General features: G+C 50.1%; 1 protein-coding gene across 13 annotated transcripts in view; it reads right to left on the bottom strand.

The window, feature by feature from the left end:
* TSPOAP1 (TSPO associated protein 1) overlaps positions 1 to 21,817 on the bottom strand; it is a 941,658-nt gene extending 919,841 nt beyond the window's left edge. For 12 of the 13 annotated variants that reach the window (XM_063956202.1, XM_063956206.1, XM_063956208.1 and 9 more), the window contains exon 1: positions 21,639 to 21,728. The gene's annotated coding sequence lies outside the window, so the exon portion shown is untranslated. The other variant, XM_063956204.1, reaches the window with a different exon arrangement.
* Positions 21,818 to 23,761: the final 1,944 nt, after the last annotated feature.

Here is a 23,761-nt window from a genome sequence, read left to right as displayed (position 1 = left end):
TGTGGTGTGCATGAGGAGCAATGGCGCACAGCTGCAGTGCTGTGCGCTACCTTGGAGAAGACAGAAGTCTTCTGCCGCCGATTTTCCGGACCTTCTTGCTTCTGGCTCTGTAAGGGGGACGGCGGCGCGGCTCCGGGAACGGACGACGAGGTCTGGTCCTGTGTGCGATCCCTCTGGAGCTAATGGTGTCCAGTAGCCTAAGAATCCCAAGCTACCACCACTTAGGTAGGTTCGCTTCTTCTCCCCTTAGTCCCTCGGTGCAGTGAGCCTGTTGCCAGCAGGTCTCACTGTAAAATAAAAAAACCTAAACTATACTTTCTTTCTAGTAACTCAGGAGAGCCCCTAGTGTGCATCCAGCTCGGCCGGGCACAGAAATCTAACTGAGGCTTGGAGGAGGGTCATAGGGGGAGGAGCCAGTGCACACCAGATAGACCTAAATCTTTCTTTAGATGTGCCCAGTCTCCTGCGGAGCCGTCTATTCCCCATGGTCCTTACGGAGTCCCCAGCATCCACTAGGACGTCAGAGAAATATACACTATCAAATGCACCACAATCGCTTTGTGCCCCCCCTTAATAGCACCCTGTACTTGTCAGAAGTGGAGGAGAGGACCAGCGTGTTCTCTGCAGCCTGAGGAGAGAAAATGGCACTGAGTAGTGTGCTGGCTGCCTGAGGAAGAAGCTCCGCCCCCGCAGTGGCGCATCCTTACACTCATACAAACACTGTAAGATTTATACTGGCGGGGGTAGGGCTGTGCCAACGGCAACTTATGTCCCCTTTTAGCCAGTTTGAGGTATTTTTCTTGCTGCCCAGGGTGCCCCCCCCCCGCTCCCTGTAGTGCCTGTGTGTGTGGACAGCAATGGCGCGCTGCGTTCCCGCCAGCCACGCCGCACCTCAGCCGTCACTTACTTGATAGAAGATCATCATTCTTATACTCACTTGTCTTCTGACTTCTGGCTCTGTGAGGGGGGTGACAGTGTGCTGTGGGAGTGAGCATCTAGACACGGCTAGCGTTCAGTTCCCTTCAGGAGCTAATGGTGTCCTGTCAGCCAGAAGCAGAGCCATGAAACTCTGAGGAAGTTGGTTCTGCTTCTGCCCCCTCAGTCCCACGAAGCAGGGAGTCTGATGCCAGCAGATCTCCCTGAAAATAAAAAAAAACTAACATAAGTCTTTTCAGAGAAACTCAGTAGATCTCCTCAGAGTGCATCCAGTCGACCTGGGTACATTTCTACAACTGAGGTCTGGAGGAGGGGCATAGAGGGAGGAGCCAGTTCACACCCAATGAAAAGTCTTTAGAGTGCCCATGTCTCCTGCGGATCCCGTCTATACCCCATGGTCTTGATGTCGTCCCCAGCATCCTCTAGGAGGTATGAGAAAAACGTTTTAAAGCTGTTTTTGCCAGTGTGGGTACTGTGTACCGAGACGCAGCTGTGTACTGTGTCTGGAGACGCATTCCGCCCCGGTTAGAAGCCATGCGTCTCCGTACCCTCATGACGGCGACCCGCTAGTCGGGACTCCGGGTTAGTACTCACCACTCTTCAGGCTCTGTTAGGGGTGGCGGCGTGCTGCGGGAATGTACGCTCGCCGTGGTGGGGCTTGCAAATAGTTCCCTCAGGAGCTCAGTGTCCTGTCAGCGGGGAACGGGACCATTAACCCTTCAAGAGGTTGGGCCGTCCCCCCCTTTCCCCTTCCAAGTCCCACGAAGCAGGCAGGCTGATGCCAACCAGCCCTGCCTGAAAATATCAAACAGAGAAAATAAATGTAGAAAACTCTTCAGCAGCTTCCATAAGCGTGACCGGCTCCTCTGGGCACATTTTCTAAACTGAGTCTGGTAGGAGGAGCATAGAGGGAGGAGCCAGAACACACTATCAAATTCTTAAAGTGCCCATGGCTCCTAGTGGGCCCGTCTATACCCCATGGTATTAAATGGAACCCCAGTATCCTCTAGGACGTAAGAGAAATTAAGAATTTACTTACCGGTAATTCTGTTTCTCGTAGTCCGTAGTGGATGCTGGGAACTCCGTAAGGACCATGGGGAATAGCGGGCTCCGAAGGAGGCTGGGCACTCTAGAAAGATCTTAGACTACCTGGTGTGCACTGGCTCCTCCCCCTATGACCCTCCTCCAAGCCTCAGTTAGGTACTGTGCCCGGACGAGCGTACACAATAAGGAAGGATTTTGAATCCCGGGTAAGACTCATACCAGCCACACCAATCACACCGAACAACTCGTGATATGAAACACAGTTAACAGTATGAAACGATGGAGCCTCTCAACAGATGGCTCAACAATAACCCGATTTAGTTAACAATAACTATGTACAAGTATTGCAGATAGACCGCACTTGGGATGGGCGCCCAGCATCCACTACGGACTACGAGAAACAGAATTACCGGTAAGTAAATTCTTAATTTCTCTAACGTCCTAGTGGATGCTGGGAACTCCGTAAGGACCATGGGGATTATACCAAAGCTCCCAAACGGGCGGGAGAGTGCGGATGACTCTGCAGCACCGAATGAGAGAACTCCAGGTCCTCCTCAGCCAGGGTATCAAATTTATAGAATTTTGCAAACGTGTTTGCCCCTGACCAAGTAGCTGCTCGGCAAAGTTGTAAAGCCGAGACCCCTCGGGCAGCCGCCCAAGATGAGCCCACCTTCCTTGTGGAATGGGCATTGACAGATTTAGGCTGTGGCAGGCCTGCCACAGTATGTGCAAGCTGAATTGTACTACAAATCCAACGAGCAATAGTCTGCTTAGAAGCAGGAGCACCCAGCTTGTTGGGTGCATATAGGATAAACAGCGAGTCAGATTTTCTGACTCCAGCCGTCCTGGAAACATATTTTCAGGGCCCTGACAACGTCTAGCAACTTGGAGTCCTCCAAATCCTTAGTAGCCGCAGGCACCACAATAGGCTGGTTCAGGTGAAACGCTGACACCACCTTAGGGAGAAACTGGGGACGAGTCCTCAATTCTGCCCTATCCATATGAAAAATCAGATAAGGGCTTTTACATGATAAGCCGCCAATTCTGACACTCGCCTGGCTGATGCCAGGGCCAATAACATGACCACTTTCCACGTGAGATATTTCAGATCCACGGTTTTTAGTGGCTCAAACCAATGTGATTTTAAGAAATTCAACATCACGTTGAGATCCCACGGTGCCACAGGAGGCACAAATGGGGGCTGAATATGCAGCACTCCTTTCACAAATGTCTGAACTTCAGGTACTGAAGCTAGTTCCTTTTGAAAGAAAATCGACAGAGCCGAGATCTGTACTTTAATGGAGCCTAGTTTTAGGCCCATATTCACTCCTGCTTGCAGGAAATGCAGAAATCGACCCAGTTGAAATTCCTCTGTTGGGGCCTTTTTGGCCTCGCACCATGCAACATATTTCCGCCATATGCGGTGATAATGTTTTGCCGTAACATCTTTCCTGGCTTTAATAAGCGTAGGAATGACTTCCTCCGGAATGCCCTTTTCCTTCAGGATTCGGCGTTCAACCGCCATGCCGTCAAACGCAGCCGCGGTAAGTCTTGGAACAGACAGGGGCCCTGCTGCAGCAGGTCCTGTCTGAGCGGCAGGGACCAAGGGTCCTCTGAGATCATCTCTTGAAGTTCCGGGTACCACGCTCTTCTTGGCCAATCCGGAACCACGAGAATTGTGTTTACTCCTCGCTTTCTTATTAGTCTCAGTACCTTTGGTATGAGAGGTAGAGGAGGGAACACATACACTGACCGGTACACCCACGGTGTCACTAGGGCGTCCACCGCTATCGCCTGAGGGTCTCTTGACCTGGCGCAATAATAAGATTTTACTTACCGATAAATCTATTTCTCGGAGTCCGTAGTGGATGCTGGGGTTCCTGAAAGGACCATGGGGAATAGCGGCTCCGCAGGAGACAGGGCACAAAAAGTAAAGCTTTTTCCGATCAGGTGGTGTGCACTGGCTCCTCCCCCTATGACCCTCCTCCAGACTCCAGTTAGGTACTGTGCCCGGACGAGCGTACACAATAAGGGAGGATTTTGAATCCCGGGTAAGACTCATACCAGCCACACCAATCACACCGTACAACTTGTGATCTAAACCCAGTTAACAGTATGATAACAGCGGAGCCTCTGAAAGATGGCTTCCTTCAACAATAACCCGAATTAGTTAACAATAACTATGTACAATTTATGCAGATAATCCGCACTTGGGATGGGCGCCCAGCATCCACTACGGACTCCGAGAAATAGATTTATCGGTAAGTAAAATCTTATTTTCTCTATCGTCCTAGTGGATGCTGGGGTTCCTGAAAGGACCATAGGGATTATACCAAAGCTCCCAAACGGGCGGGAGAGTGCGGATGACTCTGCAGCACCGAATGAGAGAACTCCAGGTCCTCCTTAGCCAGAGTATCAAATTTGTAAAATTTTACAAACGTGTTCTCCCCTGACCACGTAGCTGCTCGGCAAAGTTGTAATGCCGAGACCCCTCGGGCAGCCGCCCAAGATGAGCCCACCTTCCTTGTGGAGTGGGCCTTTACAGATTTAGGCTGTGGCAGGCCTGCCACAGAATGTGCAAGTTGGATTGTGCTACAGATCCAACGAGCAATCGTCTGCTTAGACGCCGGAGCACCCATCTTGTTGGGTGCATACAATATAAACAACGAGTCAGATTTTCTGACTCCAGCTGTCCTTGCAATATATATTTTTAATGCTCTGACAACGTCCAGTAACTTGGAGTCCTCCAAGTCACTTGTAGCCGCAGGCACTACAATAGGCTGGTTCAGATGAAATGCTGACACCACCTTAGGGAGAAAATGCGGACGAGTCCGCAGTTCTGCCCTGTCCGAATGGAAAATCAGATATGGGCTTTTGTAAGATAAAGCTGCCAATTCTGACACTCTCCTGGCAGAAGCCAGGGCTATAAGCATGGTCACTTTCCATGTGAGATATTTCAAATCCACCTTTTTTAGTGGTTCAAACCAATGAGATTTTAGGAAATCCAAAACCACATTGAGATCCCACGGTGCCACTGGAGGCACCACAGGAGGCTGTATATGCAGCACTCCCTTAACAAAGGTCTGGACTTCAGGGACTGAAGCCAATTCTTTTTGAAAGAAAATCGACAGGGCCGAAATTTGAACCTTAATAGATCCCAATTTGAGACCCATTGACAATCCTGATTGCAGGAAATGTAGGAATCGACCCAGTTGAAATTCCTCCGTCGGAGCACTCCGATCTTCGCACCACGCAACATATTTTCGCCAAATTCGGTGATAATGTTGCACGGTTACTTCCTTCCTTGCTTTAATCAAAGTAGGAATGACTTCTTCCGGCATGCCTTTTTCCTTTAGGATCCGGCGTTCAACCGCCATGCCGTCAAACGCAGCCGCGGTAAGTCTTGAAACAGACAGGGACCCTGCTGAAGCAAGTCCCTCCTTAGAGGTAGAGGCCACGGATCTTCCGTGATCATCTCTTGAAGTTCCGGGTACCAAGTCCTTCTTGGCCAATCCGGAACCACTAGTATCGTTCTTACGCCTCTTTGCCGTATAATTCTCAATACTTTTGGTATGAGAGGCAGAGGAGGAAACACATACACCGACTGGTACACCCAAGGCGTTACCAGCGCGTCCACAGCTATTGCCTGCGGATCTCTTGACCTGGCGCAATACCTGTCCAGTTTTTTGTTGAGGCGAGACGCCATCATGTCCACCATTGGTCTTTCCCAACGGGTTACCAGCATGTGGAAGACTTCTGGATGAAGTCCCCACTCTCCCGGGTGAAGATCGTGTCTGCTGAGGAAGTCTGCTTCCCAGTTGTCCACTCCCGGGATGAACACTGCTGACAGTGCTATCACATGATTCTCTGCCCAGCGAAGAATCCTTGCAGCTTCTGCCATTGCACTCCTGCTTCTTGTGCCGCCCTGTCTGTTCACATGGGCGACTGCCGTGATGTTGTCCGACTGGATCAACACCGGTTTTCCCTGAAGCAGAGGTTCTGCCTGGCTTAGAGCATTGTATATTGCTCTTAGTTCCAGAATGTTTATGTGAAGAGACGTTTCCAGGCTCGTCCATACTCCCTGGAAGTTTCTTCCTTGTGTGACTGCTCCCCAGCCTCTCAGGCTGGCGTCCGTGGTCACCAGGATCCAATCCTGTATGCCGAATCTGCGGCCCTCCAATAGATGAGCACTCTGCAACCACCACAGAAGAGACACCCTTGTCCTTGGAGACAGGGTTATCCGCAGGTGCATCTGAAGATGCGACCCTGACCATTTGTTCAACAGATCCCTTTGGAAAATTCTTGCGTGGAATCTGCCGAATGGAATTGCTTCGTAAGAAGCCACCATTTTTCCCAGGACTCTTGTGCATTGATGTACAGACACCTTTCCTGGTTTTAGGAGGTTCCTGACAAGCTCGGATAACTCCTTGGCTTTTTCCTCCGGGAGAAAAACCTTTTTCTGAACCGTGTCCAGAATCATCCCTAGGAACAGCAGACGAGTTGTCGGCATTAACTGGGATTTTGGAATATTCAGAATCCACCCGTGCTGTTTTAGCACTTCCTGAGACAGTGCTAATCCCATCTCTAGCTGTTCTCTGGACCTCGCCCTTATTAGGAGATCGTCCAAGTATGGGATAATTAATACGCCTTTTTTTCGAAGAAGAATCATCATCTCGGCCATTACCTTTGTAAAGATCCGAGGTGCCGTGGACAATCCGAACGGCAGCGTCTGAAACTGATAGTGACAGTTTTGTACAACGAACCTGAGGTACCCCTGGTGTGAGGGGTAAATTGGAACGTGGAGATACGCATCCTTGATGTCCAAGGATACCATAAAGTCCCCCTCTTCCAGGTTCGCTATCACTGCTCTGAGTGACTCCATTTTGAACTTGAACTTCTTTATGTACAGGTTCAAGGACTTCAGATTTAGAATAGGCCTTCGGTACCACAAAAAGAGTGGAATAATACCCCTTCCCTTGTTGCAGAAGAGGTACCTTGACTATCACCTGCTGAGAGTACAGCTTGTGAATGGCTTCCAACACCGTCTCCCTTTCGGAGGGGGACGTTGGTAAAGCAGACTTCAGGAAACGGCGAGGTGGATCTGTCTCTAATTCCAACCTGTATCCCTGAGATATTATCTGCAGGATCCAGGGATCTACTTGCGAGTGAGCCCACTGCGCGCTGTAATTTTTGAGACGACCCCCCACGGTCCCCGAGTCCGCTTGAGAAGCCCCAGCGTCATGCTGAGGCTTTTGTAGAAGCCGGGGAGGGCTTCTGATCCTGGGAAGGAGCTGCGTGTTGCTGTCTCTTCCCTCGACCTTTGCCTCGTGGCAGATATGAATAGCCCTTTGCTCTCTTATTTTTAAAGGAACGAAAGGGCTGCGGTTGAAAAGTCGGTGCCTTTTTCTGTTGGGGAGTGACTTGAGGTAGAAAGGTGGATTTCCCGGCTGTAGCCGTGGCCACCAAATCTGATAGACCGACTCCAAATAACTCCTCCCCTTTATACGGCAAAACTTCCATATGCCGTTTTGAATCCGCATCGCCTGTCCACTGTCGCGTCCATAAAGCTCTTCTGGCCGAAATGGACATAGCACTTACCCGTGATGCCAGTGTGCATATATCCCTCTGTGCATCACGCATATAAAGAAATGCATCCTTTATTTGTTCTAACGACAGTAAAATATTGTCCCTGTCCAGGGTATCAATATTTTCAATCAGGGATTCTGACCAAACTACCCCCGCACTGCCCATCCAGGCAGTCGCTACAGCTGGTCGTAGTATAACACCTGCATGTGTGTATATACTTTTTTGGATATTTTCCATCCTCCTATCTGATGGATCTTTAAGTGCGGCCGTCTCAGGAGAGGGTAACGCCACTTGTTTAGATAAGCGTGTTAGCGCCTTGTCCACCCTAGGAGGTGTTTCCCAGCGCTCCCTAACCTCTGGCGGGAAAGGGTATAATGCCAATAATTTCTTTGAAATTATCAGCTTTTTATCAGGGGCAACCCACGCTTCATTACACACGTCATTTAGTTCTTCTGATTCAGGAAAAACTATAGGTAGTTTTTTCATACCCCACATAATACCCTGTTTAGTGGTACCTGTAGTATCAGCTAAATGTAACGCCTCCTTCATTGCCAAAATCATATAACGTGTGGCCCTACTGGAAAATACGGTTGATTCGTCACCGTCACCACTGGAGTCATCGCCTGTGTCTGGGTCTGTGTCGACCGACTGAGGCAAAGGGCGTTTCACAGCCCCTGACGGTGTTTGAGTCGCCTGGACAGGCACTAATTGATTGTCCGGCCGTCTCATGTCGTCAAACGACTGCTTTAGCGTGTTGACACTATCCCGTAGTTCCATAAATAAAGGCATCCATTCTGGTGTCGACTCCCTAGGGGGTGACATCCTCATATTTGGCAATTGCTCCGCCTCCACACCAATATCGTCCTCATACATGTCGACACACACGTACCGACACACAGCAGACACACAGGGAATGCTCCTAACGAAGACAGGACCCACTAGCCCTTTGGGGAGACAGAGGGAGAGTTTGCCAGCACACACCAAAAGCGCTATATATATATCAGGGATAGCCTTATAATAAGTGCTCCCTTATAGCTGCTTTGTTATATCAAAATATCGCCATAAATGTGCCCCCCCCTCTCTGTTTTACCCTGTTTCTGTAGTGCAGTGCAGGGGAGAGACTTGGGAGCCGTCCTGACCAGCGGAGCTGTGAGAGGAAATGGCGCCGTGTGCTGAGGAGATAGGCCCCGCCCCTTTTCCGGCGGGCTCGTCTCCCGCTATTTAGAAAAATTAGGCAGGGGTTAAATATCTCCATATAGCCTCTAGGGCTATATGTGAGGTATTTTTAGCCTTTATAGGTACTCATTTGCCTCCCAGGGCGCCCCCCTCCCAGCGCCCTGCACCCTCAGTGACTGCCGTGTGAAGTGTGCTGAGAGAAAAATGGCGCACAGCTGCAGTGCTGTGCGCTACCTTTAGAAGACTGCAGGAGTCTTCAGCCGCCGATTCTGGACCTCTTCTGATTTCAGCATCTGCAAGGGGGCCGGCGGCGTGGCTCCGGTGACCATCCAGGCTGTACCTGTGATCGTCCCTCTGGAGCTTGATGTCCAGTAGCCAAGAAACCAATCCATCCTGCACGCAGGTGAGTTGACTCCTTCTCCCCTCAGTCCCTCGCTGCAGTGATCCTGTTGCCAGCAGGAATCACTGTAAAATAAAAAACCTAGCTAAACTTTCTCTAAGCAGCTCTTTAGGAGAGCCACCTAGATTGCACCCTTCTCGGCCGGGCACAAAAATCTAACTGGAGTCTGGAGGAGGGTCATAGGGGGAGGAGCCAGTGCACACCACCTGATCGGAAAAAGCTTTACTTTTTGTGCCCTGTCTCCTGCGGAGCCGCTATTCCCCATGGTCCTTTCAGGAACCCCAGCATCCACTAGGACGATAGAGAAACTTCTCTAGTTTTTTGTTTATGCGGGACGCCATCATGTCCACCTGTGGACGACCCCATTGATTTACAATCATTTGGAAGACTTCTGGATGAAGTCCCCACTCTCCCGGGTGGAGGTCGTGCCTGCTGAGAAAGTCTGCTTCCCAGTTGTCCACTCCCGGGATGAACACTGCTGACAGTGCTAGTACATGATTCTCCGCCCATCGGAGAATTTTTGTGGCTTCTGCCATCGCCGTCCTGCTTCTTGTGCCGCCCTGTCGATTCACATGGGCGACTGCCGTGATGTTGTCTGACTGGATCAGCACCGGCTGGTGTAGGAGCAGGGATTTTGCTTGACTTAGGGCATTGTAAATGGCCCTTAGTTCCAGAATATTTATGTGAAGGGCAGTCTCCTGACTTGACCATAGTCCCTGGAAATTTCTTCCCTTTGTGACTGCCCCCCAGCCTCGTAGGCTGGCATCCGTGGTCACCAGGACCCAGTCCTGTATGCCGAATCTGCGGCCCTCCAGAAGATGAGCACTGTTCAGCCACCACAGAAGAGACACCCTGGTTCGTGGAGACAGGGTTATTAAACGATGCATCTGAAGATGCGATCCGGACCACTTGTCCAACAGGTTCCACTGAAAGATTCTGGCATGGAACCTGCCGAATGGAATTGCTTCGTAAGAAGCTACCATCTTTCCCAGGACTCGCGTGCAGTGATGCACCGATACCTGTTTTGGTTTTAGGAGGTCTCTGACTAGAGAAGACAACTCCCTGGCTTTCTCCTCCGGGAGAAACACTTTTTTCTGGGCCGTGTCCAGAATCATTCCCAGGAACATTAGACGTGTCGTGGGGACCAGCTGTGACTTTGGGATATTCAGAATCCAACCGTGCTGGCTCAGCACTTCCTGAGATAGTGCTACTCCCACTAACAACTGTTCCTTGGATCGTGCCTTTATTAGGAGATCGTCCAAGTATGGGATAATTAAAACTCCCTTTTTTCGAAGGAGTATCATCATTTCCGCCATAACCTTGGTAAATACCCTCGGTGCCGTGGAGAGTCCAAACGGCAGCGTCTGGAATTGGTAATGGCAATCCTGTACCACAAATCTGAGGTACTCCTGGTGAGAATTGTAAATGGGGACATGTAGGTAAGCATCCTTGATGTCCAGGGATACCATGTAATCCCCCTCGTCCAGGCTTGCAATAACCGCCCTGAGCGATTCCATCTTGAACTTGAATTTTTTTATGTATGTGTTCAAGGACTTCAAATTTAAAATGGGTCTCACCGAACCGTCCGGTTTCGGTACCACAAATAGTGGGGTACCTTGATTATCACCTGCTGGGAATACAGCTTGTGAATTGCCGCTAGCACTGCCTCCCTGTCTGAGGGAGCAATCGGCAAGGCGGATTTTAGGAAACGGCGGGGTGGAATCGCCTCGAATTCCAGCCTGTATCCTTGAGATACTATTTGAAGGATCCAGGGATCCACCTGTGAGCGAACCCACTGATCGCTGAAATTCCTGAGGCGGGCCCCCACCGTACCCGGCTCCGCTTGTGAAGCCCCACCGTCATGCGGCGGACTTGGAAGAGGAAGCGGGGGAGGACTTTTGTTCCTGGGAACCTGCTGTTTGCTGCAGCCTTTTTCCCCTGCCTCTGCCTCTTGACAGAAAAGACCCTCCTTTTCCCCGCTTATTTTTCTGGGATCGAAAGGACTGAACCTGATAAAATGGCGCCTTCTTAGGCTGCGAGGGGACATGGGGTAAAAATGCTGACTTCCCAGACGTTGCTGTGGAAACTAGGTCGGAGAGACCATCCCCAAATAATTCCTCCCCTTTATAAGGCAAAACTTCCATGTGCCTTTTGGAATCTGCATCTCCAGTCCACTGGCGAGTCCATAAGCATCTCCTAGCAGAGATAGATAGATAGATAGTGCACTTACTTTAGATGCCAGCCGGCAGATTTCCCTCTGTGCATCTCTCATGTATAAGACTGAGTCTTTTATATGGTCAATTGTTAACAGGATCGTGTCTCTGTCTAGTGTGTCAATATTTTCTGACAGGTTATCTGACCATGCAGCGGCAGCACTGCACATCCAAGCTCCAAGCTGACGCAATTGCTGGTCTGAGTATAATGCCTGAGTGTGTATATACAGACTTCAGGATCGCCTCCTGCCTTCTATCAGCAGGTTCCTTAAGGGCGGCCGTATCCTGGGACGGTAGTGCCACCTTTTTTGACAAACGTGTGAGCGCTTTATCCACCCTCGGGGGTGTTTCCCAACGTAACCTATCCTCTGGCGGGAAAGGGAACGCCATTAGTAATTTCTTAGGAATCACCAATTTCTTATCAGGGGAAGTCCACGCTTCTTCACATACTTCATTTAATTCATCTGACGGGGGAAAAACTACAGGTAGTTTTTTCTCCCCAAACATAATACCCTTTTTTGTGGTACCTGGATGTAAATCAGAAATATTTAACACCTCTTTCATTGCCTCAATCATGCAGCGAATGGCCTTAACGGGCATTAAATTTGACTCATCGTCGTCGACACTGGCGTCAGTATCCGTGTCGACATCTACTTGTGCCACCTGAGATAACGGGCGTTTTAGAGCCCCTGATGACTTTTGAGACCCTTGGACGGGCACGAGCTGAAGACTCGGCTGTCCCACAGTCGGCATGTCGTCAAATTTTTTATGTAAGGAGTCTATACGTGCACTCATTTCTTGCCATAATACCATCCACTCAGGTGTCTGCCCCGCAGGGGGTGACATCTCTGCTAAAGGCATCTGCTCCCCCTCCACATCATTATCCTCCTCAAACATGTCGACACAGCCGTATCGACACACTCCACACACACAGGGAATGCTCAAATAGAGGTCAGGACCCACAAAAGCCCTTTGGGGGGACAGAGTAAGAGTATGCCAGCACACACCAGAGCGCTATATATATACACAACTACTAACTGAGTTATGTCCCTAATAGCTGCTTATACTGTATACAGTGCCAATTTAGTGCCCCCCTCTCTTTTCCCTCTTACTGTACTGTAGAAATGCAGGGAAGAGCCAGGGAGCTTCCTTCCAGCCGAGCTGTGAGGGAAAAATGGCGCCAGTGTGCTGAGGAGATAGGCTCCGCCCCTTTTTCGCGGCCTATTCTCCCGCTTTTTTGGGGATTCTGGCAGGGGTATTTACCTCATATATAGCCCCAGGGGCTATATATTGAGGTATTTTAGCCAGCCAAGGTGTTTTTATTGCTGCCTCAGGGCGCCCCCCCCCAGCGCCCTGCACCCTCAGTGACCGGAGTGTGAAGTGTGTATGAGGAGCAATGGCGCACAGCTGCAGTGCTGTGCGCTACCTTGGTGAAGACAGGATGTCTTCATGCCGCCGATTTTCCGGACCATCTTCCTGCTTCTGGCTCTGTAAGGGGGACGGCGGCGCGGCTCCGGGACCGAACATCAAGGCTGGGCCTGCGGTCGATCCCTCTGGAGCTAATGGTGTCCAGTAGCCTAAGAAGCCCAATCCGGCTGCAAGCAGGCGAGTTCGCTTCTTCTCCCCTTAGTCCCTCGCTGCAGTGAGCCTGTTGCCAGCAGGTCTCACTGAAAAAAACAAATTCTAAGACTATAACTTTCTAAGAGCTCAGGAGAGCCCCTAGTGTGCATCCAACCTCGGCCGGGCACGAAATCTAACTGAGGCTTGGAGGAGGGTCATAGTGGGAGGAGCCAGTGCACACCAGGTAGTCTAAGATCTTTCTAGAGTGCCCAGGCTCCTTCGGAGCCCGCTATTCCCCATGATCCTTACGGAGTTCCCAGCATCCACTAGGACGTTAGAGAAATGGGGAATTTCAGGTCCATACAGAGGGAGTGTTGCTAAATGGTGCAAAATGTGTCATTTATCACTGCACCCTTAACACTGGCCTGCAGACTGCTGCAATTTTACATCTACGGGGGCAAGTAAAGAAAACCCAGACCTGCCTCCAAAGCTGTCAGCCATACATTCTCTCCAGGCTTCTCCCGGAGAGGTCAATAAAGTAGATTAAGTATGTTGTGAATGTGTTAACATTTCATTGCACTTTTTATTTTATTTTTTGTTTATTGAAAACATGACTTTCACATTTATTCCTCTCACTGTGAAGATACGATTCTCTTGTGTATACAATGGCATTATGCCATGTACAAAATACAGTAATGTGACTCCATTTACTAACATCTCCATATCTATTATAAGGTATAAGTACACACACAATATATGTCGGACACAAATACTACAATTTATGGGGGAGATTAAATAGTTTCCTTGGGTGCGCTAAGAAATGTACTCCTAGTGGAGTCAACTGTTGCACTTATATACAATATTTCTGCTCGCAGCCTTCTGAGGTGGCAATCAGAAATTAGCGAAAAAGTCCCTCTACTGGGCTACCAAAGCACCATTTTGGCAGAACGCTCGCTCAATAGCTTAGCCACTTGATGTGACTATTTCCCCCAGTGGTTAGCTTGCAGCTAGCATGCGTTAACGCACTGAGTCCAGAGCTATGGGTAACTACGCTGATGGAGAGCACAGTGAAGGTAAAAAGCCCCTCTTACCACAGATCTCTGTTCACACCTAAAGGGCCCTACACACTAATAGATTTTTAAAAAAACGATATGAACGAGAATGCGTGCATAACGTTTAGTGTGTAGGAACCAACGATGAACGATGCACGGGCCAGCACTCGTTCATCGTTGGTGCCCAGTCGCTTATGCATGCAGGCCAATATGGACGAGATTGTCCATATTAGCATGCACTCAGTAGCGGATCTTGCCACGGGCAAGCAGGACTTTTGCCCGGGGCGCCGCCTTCCGGAGGGCGCCGCACCATGGCAAGATCCGCTGCTGCTGTGGTGCCCCCCGCTGCCGCGGCCCGCTGTCCGTTGTGAAGGGAAACTAGACGCTACGCGTCTAGTTTCCCTTCGTGGGCTGCCCGCTGTGAAGGGAAACTAGACGCTACGCTTCTAATTTCCCTTCCTGGAGAGGACCTTCACTGTAATGATGTGCGGTGCGCGTTGACATCGCGCACCGCACAGCAAAGGTCCTCTCCACGAAGGGAACTAGACGCTTAGCGTCTAGTTTACCTTCGTGGAGAGGACCTTTGCTGTGCGGTGCGCGATGACGTCATCGAGCACCGCACTTCCTACAACAGTACAGGGGGCGTAACTGACCACGCCCCCTGTATGAAGCCACGCCCCATAATGCCGCCCGGGGCGCCAGAAGCCCCGGAACCGGCACTGCATGCAGTGTTATGGAGCCGGTTAACGGGGGAAGTGACATTTCCCACCTCACTGCCCCCCGCCGTCGGGCAGCTCGGTGGCGGATCAACAAATGTGTAGGGTCCTTTAGGAGAGTGCAAACAGAAATCTGCAGTAAGTGGAGCCTGAGGCCTTACCACAGGCTGCAATTGAATAGACCAAGGCACTGCTACAAGCAGGTGGTAAGCCCTCCGGCTAATTGAATACATCCCATGGCCTCAGAGTCACAATAAATGGACTGCAGCTTGCCAGCAATCAGTTAACATAAGCTTTGTGCCATCTTTTAAATAAAGTCCCCATTAAAATAACATTTTTGGGGGCCATGTCAGCAACGAAACCATGACAATGAGAAAGGGTTGTGATATACAATATTGACATTACAAAAGATTATATATCTCCTGTAGATAATGAGCTGGTCTGCTGGGATGTAGTTAATATCCGGACGGTCAGAATACAGACGCTGGTTTCCCGACCGCCGTCATGCTGTAAAGGGCACTACACACTTTCCGATGTGTGCGGCCGATATGAACAATTTCGTCCCAGAATTACAAGAAAATAAGAATTTACTTACCGATAATTCTATTTCTCGGAGTCCGTAGTGGATGCTGGGGTTCCTGAAAGGACCATGGGGGATAGCGGCTCCGCAGGAGACAGGGCACAAAAAAGTAAAGCTTTACTAGGTCAGGTGGTGTGCACTGGCTCCTCCCCCTATGACCCTCCTCCAGACTCCAGTTAGGTACTGTGCCCGGACGAGCATACACAATAAGGGAGGCATTTTGAATCCCGGGTAAGACTCATACCAGCCACACCAATCACACCGTACAACTTGTGATCTAAACCCAGTTAACAGTATGACAACAGAAAGGGCCTCTTAAAGATGGCTCCTTAACAATAACCCGAATTAGTTAACAATAACTATGTACAAGTATTGCAGATAATCCGCACTTGGGATGGGCGCCCAGCATCCACTACGGACTCCGAGAAATAGAATTATCGGTAAGTAAATTCTTATTTTCTCTATCGTCCTAAGTGGATGCTGGGGTTCCTGAAAGGACCATGGGGATTATACCAAAGCTCCCAAACGGGCGGGAGAGTGCGGATGACTCTGCAGCACCGAATGAGAGAACTCCAGGTCCTCCTTTGCCAGGGTATCAAATTTGTAAAATTTTACAAACGTGTTCTCCCCCGACCACGTAGCTGCTCGGCAGAGTTGTAATGCCGAGACCCCTCGGGCAGCCGCCCAAGATGAGCCCACCTTCCTTGTGGAGTGGGCTTTTACAGTTTTAGGCTGTGGCAGGCCTGCCACAGAATGTGCAAGTTGAATTGTGTTACAAATCCAACGAGCAATCGACTGCTTAGAAGCAGGTGCGCCCAACTTGTTGGGTGCATACAATATAAACAGCGAGTCAGATTTTCTGACTCCAGCCGTCCTTGCAATGTATATTTTTAAGGCTCTGACAACGTCCAACAACTTGGAGTCCTCCAAGTCGCTAGTGGCCGCAGGCACCACAATAGGTTGGTTCAGATGAAATGCTGATACCACTTTAGGGAGAAAATGCGGACGAGTCCGCAGTTCTGCCCTATCCGAATGGAAGATTAGATAAGGACTTTTATAAGATAAAGCCGCCAATTCAGATACTCTCCTGGCAGAGGCCAGGGCTAGTAACATAGTCACTTTCAATGTGAGATATTTCAAATCCACCTTTTTCAATGGTTCAAACCAATGGGATTTGAGGAAATCTAAAACTACATTTAGATCCCACGGTGCCACCGGAGGCACCACAGGAGGCTGTATATGCAGTACTCCCTTGACAAAAGTCTGGACCTCAGGGACAGAGGCCAATTCTTTTTGGAAGAATATTGACAGGGCCGAAATTTGAACCTTAATGGATCCCAATTTGAGACCCATAGATAATCCTGATTGCAGGAAATGTAGGAAACGACCCAGTTGGAATTCCTCCGTCGGAACCCTCCGATCCTCGCACCACGCTACATATTTTCGCCAAATGCGGTGATAATGTTTCACGGTGACTTCCTTCCGTGCCTTAATCAAGGTAGGAATGACTTCTTCTGGAATGCCTTTCCCTTTTAGGATCTGGCGTTCAACCGCCATGCCGTCAAACGCAGCCGCGGTAAGTCTTGAAAAAGACAGGGACCCTGCTGTAGCAGGTCCCTTCTCAGAGGTAGAGGCCACGGTTCGTCCGTGAGCATCTCTTGAAGTTCCGGATACCAAGTCCTTCTCGGCCAATCCGGAACCACTAGTATTGTTCTTACTCTTCTTTGCCGTATGATCTTCAATACCTTTGGTATGAGCGGCAGAGGAGGAAACACATACACTGACTGGTACACCCAAGGAGTTACCAGTGCGTCCACAGCTATTGCCTGTGGATCTCTTGACCTGGCGCAATATTTGTCCAGTTTCTTGTTGAGGCGAGACGCCATCATGTCTACAATTGGTCTTTCCCAACGGTCTATTAACATGTTGAAGACTTCTGGATGTAGACCCCACTCTCCCGGATGAAGATCGTGTCTGCTGAGGAAGTCTGCTTCCCAGTTGTCCACGCCCGGGATGAACACTGCTGACAGTGCTATCACGTGATTCTCCGCCCAGCGAAGAATCTTGGCAGCTTCTGCCATTGCACTCCTGCTTCTTGTGCCGCCCTGCCTGTTTACATGGGCGACCGCCGTGATGTTGTCCGACTGAATCAACACCGGCTTTCCTTGCAGGAGAAGTTCCGCCTGGCTTAGAGCATTGTAGATTGCTCTTAGTTCCAGAATGTTTATGTGAAGAGACTTTTCCAGACTCGTCCATACTCCCTGGAAGTTTCTTCCTTGTGTGACTGCTCCCCAGCCTCTCAGGCTGGCGTCCGTGGTCACCAGGATCCAATCCTGAATGCCGAATCTGCGGCCTTCTAATAGGTGAGCCTTCTGCAACCACCACAGAAGTGACACCCTTGTCTTTGGTGACAGGGTTATTCGCAGGTGCATCTGCAGATGCGACCCTGACCATTTGTCCAACAGATCCCTTTGGAATATTCTTGCATGGAATCTGCCGAATGGAATTGCTTCGTAAGAAGCCACCATTTTTCCCAGGACTCTTGTGCATTGATGTACTGACACTTTTCCTGGTTTTAGGAGGTTCCTGACCAGATCGGATAACTCCTTGGCTTTTTCCTCTGGAAGGAAAACCTTTTTCTGAACCGTGTCCAGAATCATTCCTAGGAACAGCAGACGAGTTGTCGGGATTAAATGGGATTTTGGAATATTCAGAATCCACCCGTGTTGTCTTAGCACCTCTTGAGATAGTGCTAAAGCTGTCTCCAGCTGTTCTCTGGACCTTGCCCTTATTAGGAGATCGTCCAAGTATGGGATAACTAATACGCCTTTTCTTCGAAGAAGAATCATCATCTCGGCCATTACCTTGGTAAAGACCCGAGGCGCCGTGGACAATCCGAACGGCAGCGTCTGAAACTGATAGTGACAGTTTTGAACAATGAACCTGAGGTACCCCTGGTGTGCGGGGTAAATCGGAACGTGTAGATACGCATCCTTGATGTCCAAGGATACCATAAAGTCCCCTTCTTCCAGGTTCGCTATCACTGCTCTGAGTGACTCCATCTTGAACTTGAACTTTTTTATGTAGAGGTTCAAGGACTTCAGATTTAGAATAGGCCTTACCGAGCCATCCGGCTTCGGTACCACAAATAGAGTGGAATAATACCCCTTTCCTTGTTGTAATAGGGGTACTTTGACTATCACCTGCTGAGCGTACAGCTTGTGAATGGCTTCCAACACCCTCTCCCTTTCGGAAGAGACGGTTGGTAAGGCAGACTTCAGGAAACGATGAGGAGGATCCGTCTCTAATTCCAACCTGTACCCCTGAGATATTATCTGCAGGATCCAGGGGTCTACCTGCGAGTGAGCCCACTGCGCGCTGTAATTTTTGAGACGGCCCCCCACTGTCCCCGAGTCCGCTTGAGAGGCCCCAGCGTCATGCTGAGGTTTTTGCAGGAGCCGGGGAGGGCTTCTGTTCCTGGGAAGGAGCTGCCTGTTGGTGTCTCTTCCCTCTTCCTCTGCCTCGTGGCAGGTACGACAAGCCCTTTGCTCTCTTATTTTTGTAGGAGCGAAAAGGCTGCGGTTGAAAGGTCGGTGCCTTTCTCTGTTGGGGAGTGACTTGAGGTAAAAAAGTGGATTTCCCGGCAGTAGCCGTGGCCACCAAGTCTGATAGACCAACTCCAAATAACTCCTCCCCTTTATACGGCAAAACCTCCATGTGACGTTTTGAATCCGCATCGCCTGTCCACTGTCGTGTCCATAAGGCTCTTCTGGCTGAAATGGACATAGCACTCACCCGAGATGCCAGTGTGCAAATATCCCTCTGTGCATCACGCATATAGATAAATGCATCCTTTATTTGTTCTAACGACAGTAAAACATTGTCCCTATCTAGGGTATCAATATTTTCAATCAGGGATTCTGACCAAACTACTCCAGCACTGCACATCCAGGCAGTTGCTATAGCTGGTCGTAGTATAACACCTGCATGTGTGTATATATTCTTTTGAATAACTTCCATCTTTCTATCTGATGGATCCTTAAGTGCGGCCGTCTCAGGAGAGGGTAACGCCACTTGTTTGGATAAGCGTGTGAGCGCCTTGTCCACCTTAGGGGGTGTTTCCCAGCGCGCCCTAACCTCTGGCGGGAAAGGGTATAATGCCAATAACTTTTTTGAAATTATCAACTTTTTATCAGGAGCAACCCACGCTTCATCACACACGTCATTTAATTCTTCTGATTCAGGAAAAACTGTTTGTAGTTTTTTCACACCATACATAATACCCTGTTTTACGGTATCTGTAGTATCAGCTAAATGTAACGTCTCCTTCATTGCCAAAATCATATAACGTGTGGCCCTACTGGAAAATACGTTTGAATTTCTACCGTCGTCACTGGAATCAGTGCCCGTGTCTGGGTCTGTGTCGACCGACTGAGGCAAAGGGCGTTTTACAGCCCCTGACGGTGTTTGAGGCGCCTGGACAGGCATTAATTGATTGTCCGGCCGCCTCATGTCCTCAACTGACTGTTTAAGGGAAGATAAACCATCACGTAATTCCACAAATAAAGGCATCCATTCTGGTGTCGACCCCCTGGGGGGTGACATCTGCATATTTGGCAATTGCTCCGCCTCCACACCAATATCGTCCTCATACATGTCGACACCACGTACCGACACACACCGCAAACTCACAGGGAATGCTCTAATGAAGACAGGACCCACTAGCCCTTTTGGGGAGACAGAGGGAGAGTCTGCCAGCACACACCACAAAGCGCTATATATACAAGGGATATCCTTATATTAAGTGCTCCCTTATAGCTGCTTTAATATATATATATATAGCCATTAATGTGCCCCCCCTCTCTGTTTTACCCTGTTTCTGTAGTGCAGTGCAGGGGAGAGACCTGGGAGCCGTTCTGACCAGCGGAGCTGTGACAGAAAATGGCGCCGTGTGCTGAGGAGATAGGCCCCGCCCCTTTTTCGGCGGGTTCTTCTCCCGCTATTTTTCCAGTCAGGCAGGGGTTAAATATCTCCATATAGCCCCTATGGGCTATATGTGAGGTATTTTTAGCCTTGTATAAGGTTTATATGTGCCTCTCAGAGCGCCCCCCCCCAGCGCTCTGCACCCTCAGTGACTGCCCAGTGAAGTGTGCTGAGAGGAAAATGGCGCACAGCTGCAGTGCTGTGCGCTACCTTATGAAGACTGAGGAGTCTTCAGCCGCCGGTTTCCGGACCTCTTCACGCTTCAGCATCTGCAAGGGGGTCGGCGGCGCGGCTCCGGGACCGGACTCCACGGCTGGGCCTGTGTTCGATCCCTCTGGAGCTAATGGTGTCCAGTAGCCAAGCAGCAAATCCACTCTGCATGCAGGTGAGTTTACTACTTTCCCCCTAAGTCCCACGTTGCAGTGATCCTGTTGCCAGCAGGACTCACTGTAAAGAAAAAAACCTAAACTAAACTTTCTCTAAGCAGCTCTTTAGGAGAGCCACCTAGATTGCACCCTTCTCGTTCGGGCACAAAATCTAACTGGAGTCTGGAGGAGGGTCATAGGGGGAGGAGCCAGTGCACACCACCTGACCTAGTAAAGCTTTACTTTTTTGTGCCCTGTCTCCTGCGGAGCCGCTATCCCCCATGGTCCTTTCAGGAACCCCAGCATCCACTTAGGACGATAGAGAAATTGTCAGTATGTAGGCACCAACCATGAACGTTGCGCAGCCATATCACACCCCCACCCTACCCCAACCGGATAAGCCGTCGGGCACCTCAGCGGCAAATCGGAAAATGTGTAGGGGGTTATGTACCTGGTAACAATGACAGCTCTAAACCGGTGTGGTATTGAAGGTAGATAGTAACTAGGTCCACCACTATTGGTCGACAGGTCAAAAGGTTGACATGAGTTTTTAATGGGTTTTTTTGTGTCGTTTTCTTCGTAGAGTGACCAGGAACCCCAATTTGTGCACCGATTTCGCTCGCCATGCTTCGGGCAAGGAGCCTTGCGCCGCTATCTGCACAGGTTGCCGTTCCCAATTGTAGTCCACATGGATCGTTAAGTATGAAAAGGTTCAAAAAAAAGAATAAAAAACACGAAAAACTCATGTCGACCTTTTTACCTGTCAAACTAGAACACGTCGACCAAGAGACCCAGTCAACCTAGTTCATGTCGACCAATAGTGGTCAACCTAGTTACTGTCGACCTAGAGACCGGATCCCCTCTAAACAGATTGTGCATGAAATATACAGATTATCCCTGAGCAGCACATTTTAACAAACACATTATTAAGTTTGTAAACTGAAGCAACGCAAATAATATGTTGCAAACTGCAAGGGCACGCAGCTGGCGTACTACACACTACCTCCTTACTCAAACACAGTCATACCTATGGCGGCCACAGACAGGCAGAGAGCGCTCCTGCCGCGGCTTCAGTCACTGCGTGTGCATGTGTGTGAGTGAGATGATTTTCCCGCTCTCACTCACCTGCTCGCCCCCGCCGCCTGCGCTAACGGAAACCAACCGACTGATGCGGAGGAGACGGCACGTGCGCGCGTTCTCGAATCTTTACATCCCTGCGCGCTCCCGTCCCGTCCTCCCTGTCACAGTCACACAGACAGTCAGTAGGGATGGAATCACGTGTCACGCTGCTTGTGGAATCTTGCGCGCTCCCCTCAGTTTTCCGGGCTTTTGTGACATATTAATGGCTATTAACTGTGCACATAAACAGTGGCATACTTTAACTGGTTATTTATTTTTCTCTGACGTCCTAGTGGATGCTGGGGACTCCGTAAGGATCATGGGGAATAGACGGGCTCCGCAGGAGACTGGGCACTCTATAATACCCCTTTTCCACTAGCTCAAAAAACACGGGTAAATGCACGGGGGCGCGCATTTACCCGTGTTTTTGGCAAGTGGAAAAGGGTAAACCCGGATCAAGTGACCCGTGAATCCTACCCGGCTATTTACCTGGGTAGGACACGGGAATGATCCGGGTAGGGTGTAGTGTAAACGGGAGCCGTGTCGATGCGACACGGCTCCCGTTTACACTGTATGGATGGGCGGCGCTGGGAGATCATGTGATCTCCCTGCGCCGCCCCTGCCGTGTAGCTAGAAGCGTCACCAACCCGGCATATGCCGGGTTGTGACTGCTAATGGGAAAGGGACCGAGCACGGGTCGCAGCAGGGGGCAGCTCCCGTGTCAGGCTCCCGGCTGCGACCCGTGCTCGTAGGTGTAAAAGGGGTATAAGAAAGATTTGGTACTATCTGGTGTGCACTGGCTCCTCCCTCTATGCCCCTCCTCCAGACCTCAGTTAGATTTCTGTGCCCGGCCGAGCTGGATGCACACTAGGGGCTCTCCTGAGCTCCTAGAAAGAAAGTATATGTTAGGTTTTTTATTTTACAGTGAGACCTGCTGGCAACAGGCTCACTGCAACGAGGGACTAAGGGGAGAAGAAGCGAACCTACCTGCTTGCAGCTAGCTTGGGCTTCTTAGGCTACTGGACACCATTAGCTCCAGAGGGATCGACCGCAGGACCCGTCCTTGGTGTTCGTTCCCGAAGCCGCGCCGCCGTCCCCCTTACAGAGCCAGAAGCAAGAAGATGGTCCGGAAAATCGGCGGCAGAAGACTTCAGTGTTCACCAAGGTAGCGCACAGCACTGCAGCTGTGCGCCATTGCTCCTCATACACACTTCACACTCCGGTCACTGAGGGTGCAGGGCGCTGGGGGGGGGCGCCCTGAGCAGCAATAAAATCACCTTGGCTGGCAAAATAACCACAATATATAGCCCCAGAGGCTATATATGTGGTAATTACCCCTGCCAGAATACAGAAAAAAAGCGGGAGAAAAGTCAGCCGAAAAAGGGGCGGAGCCATCTCCCTCAGCACACTGGCGCCATTTCTCCCTCACAGTTCCGCTGGAAGGAAGCTCCCTGACTCTCCCCTGCAGTCTACACTACAGAAAAGGGTAAAAAAGAGAGGGGGGGCACTAAATTGAGGCGCATTAAATATTATAGCAGCTATAGGGGACATAATTCAGTTAGTCCCTGCATTATATAGCGCTCTGGTGTGTGCTGGCATACTCTCTCTCTGTCTCCCCAAAGGGCTTTTGTGGGGTCCTGTCTCCTTTAAGAGCATTCCCTGTGTGTGTGTGCGGTGTGTCGGTACGGCTGTGTCGACATGTTTGATGAGGAGGCTTATGTGGAGGCGGAGCAGATGCCTATAAATGTGATGTCACCCCCTGCGGGGCAGACACCTGAGTGGATGGACTTATGGAAGGAATTACGTGCAAGTGTCGACTCCTTACATAAAAAATTTGACGACATGCCAAATGCGGGACAGCCGGCTTCTCAGCTCGTGCCTGCCCAGGCAATTCAAAGGCCATCAGGGGCTCTGAAACGCCCACTACCTCAGATGGCAGACACAGATGTCGACACGGATACTGATACCAGTGTCGACGACGATGAGTCAAATTTAATGTCCACTAGGGCCATTCGTTGCATGATTGAGGCA

This window comes from Pseudophryne corroboree, chromosome 2 (assembly GCF_028390025.1).
Source record: "Pseudophryne corroboree isolate aPseCor3 chromosome 2, aPseCor3.hap2, whole genome shotgun sequence".
Classification (NCBI taxonomy): domain Eukaryota; kingdom Metazoa; phylum Chordata; class Amphibia; order Anura; family Myobatrachidae; genus Pseudophryne; species Pseudophryne corroboree.
Note: the sequence above shows the minus strand (reverse complement) of the source record. Positions and strands in the feature narration are given on the sequence as shown.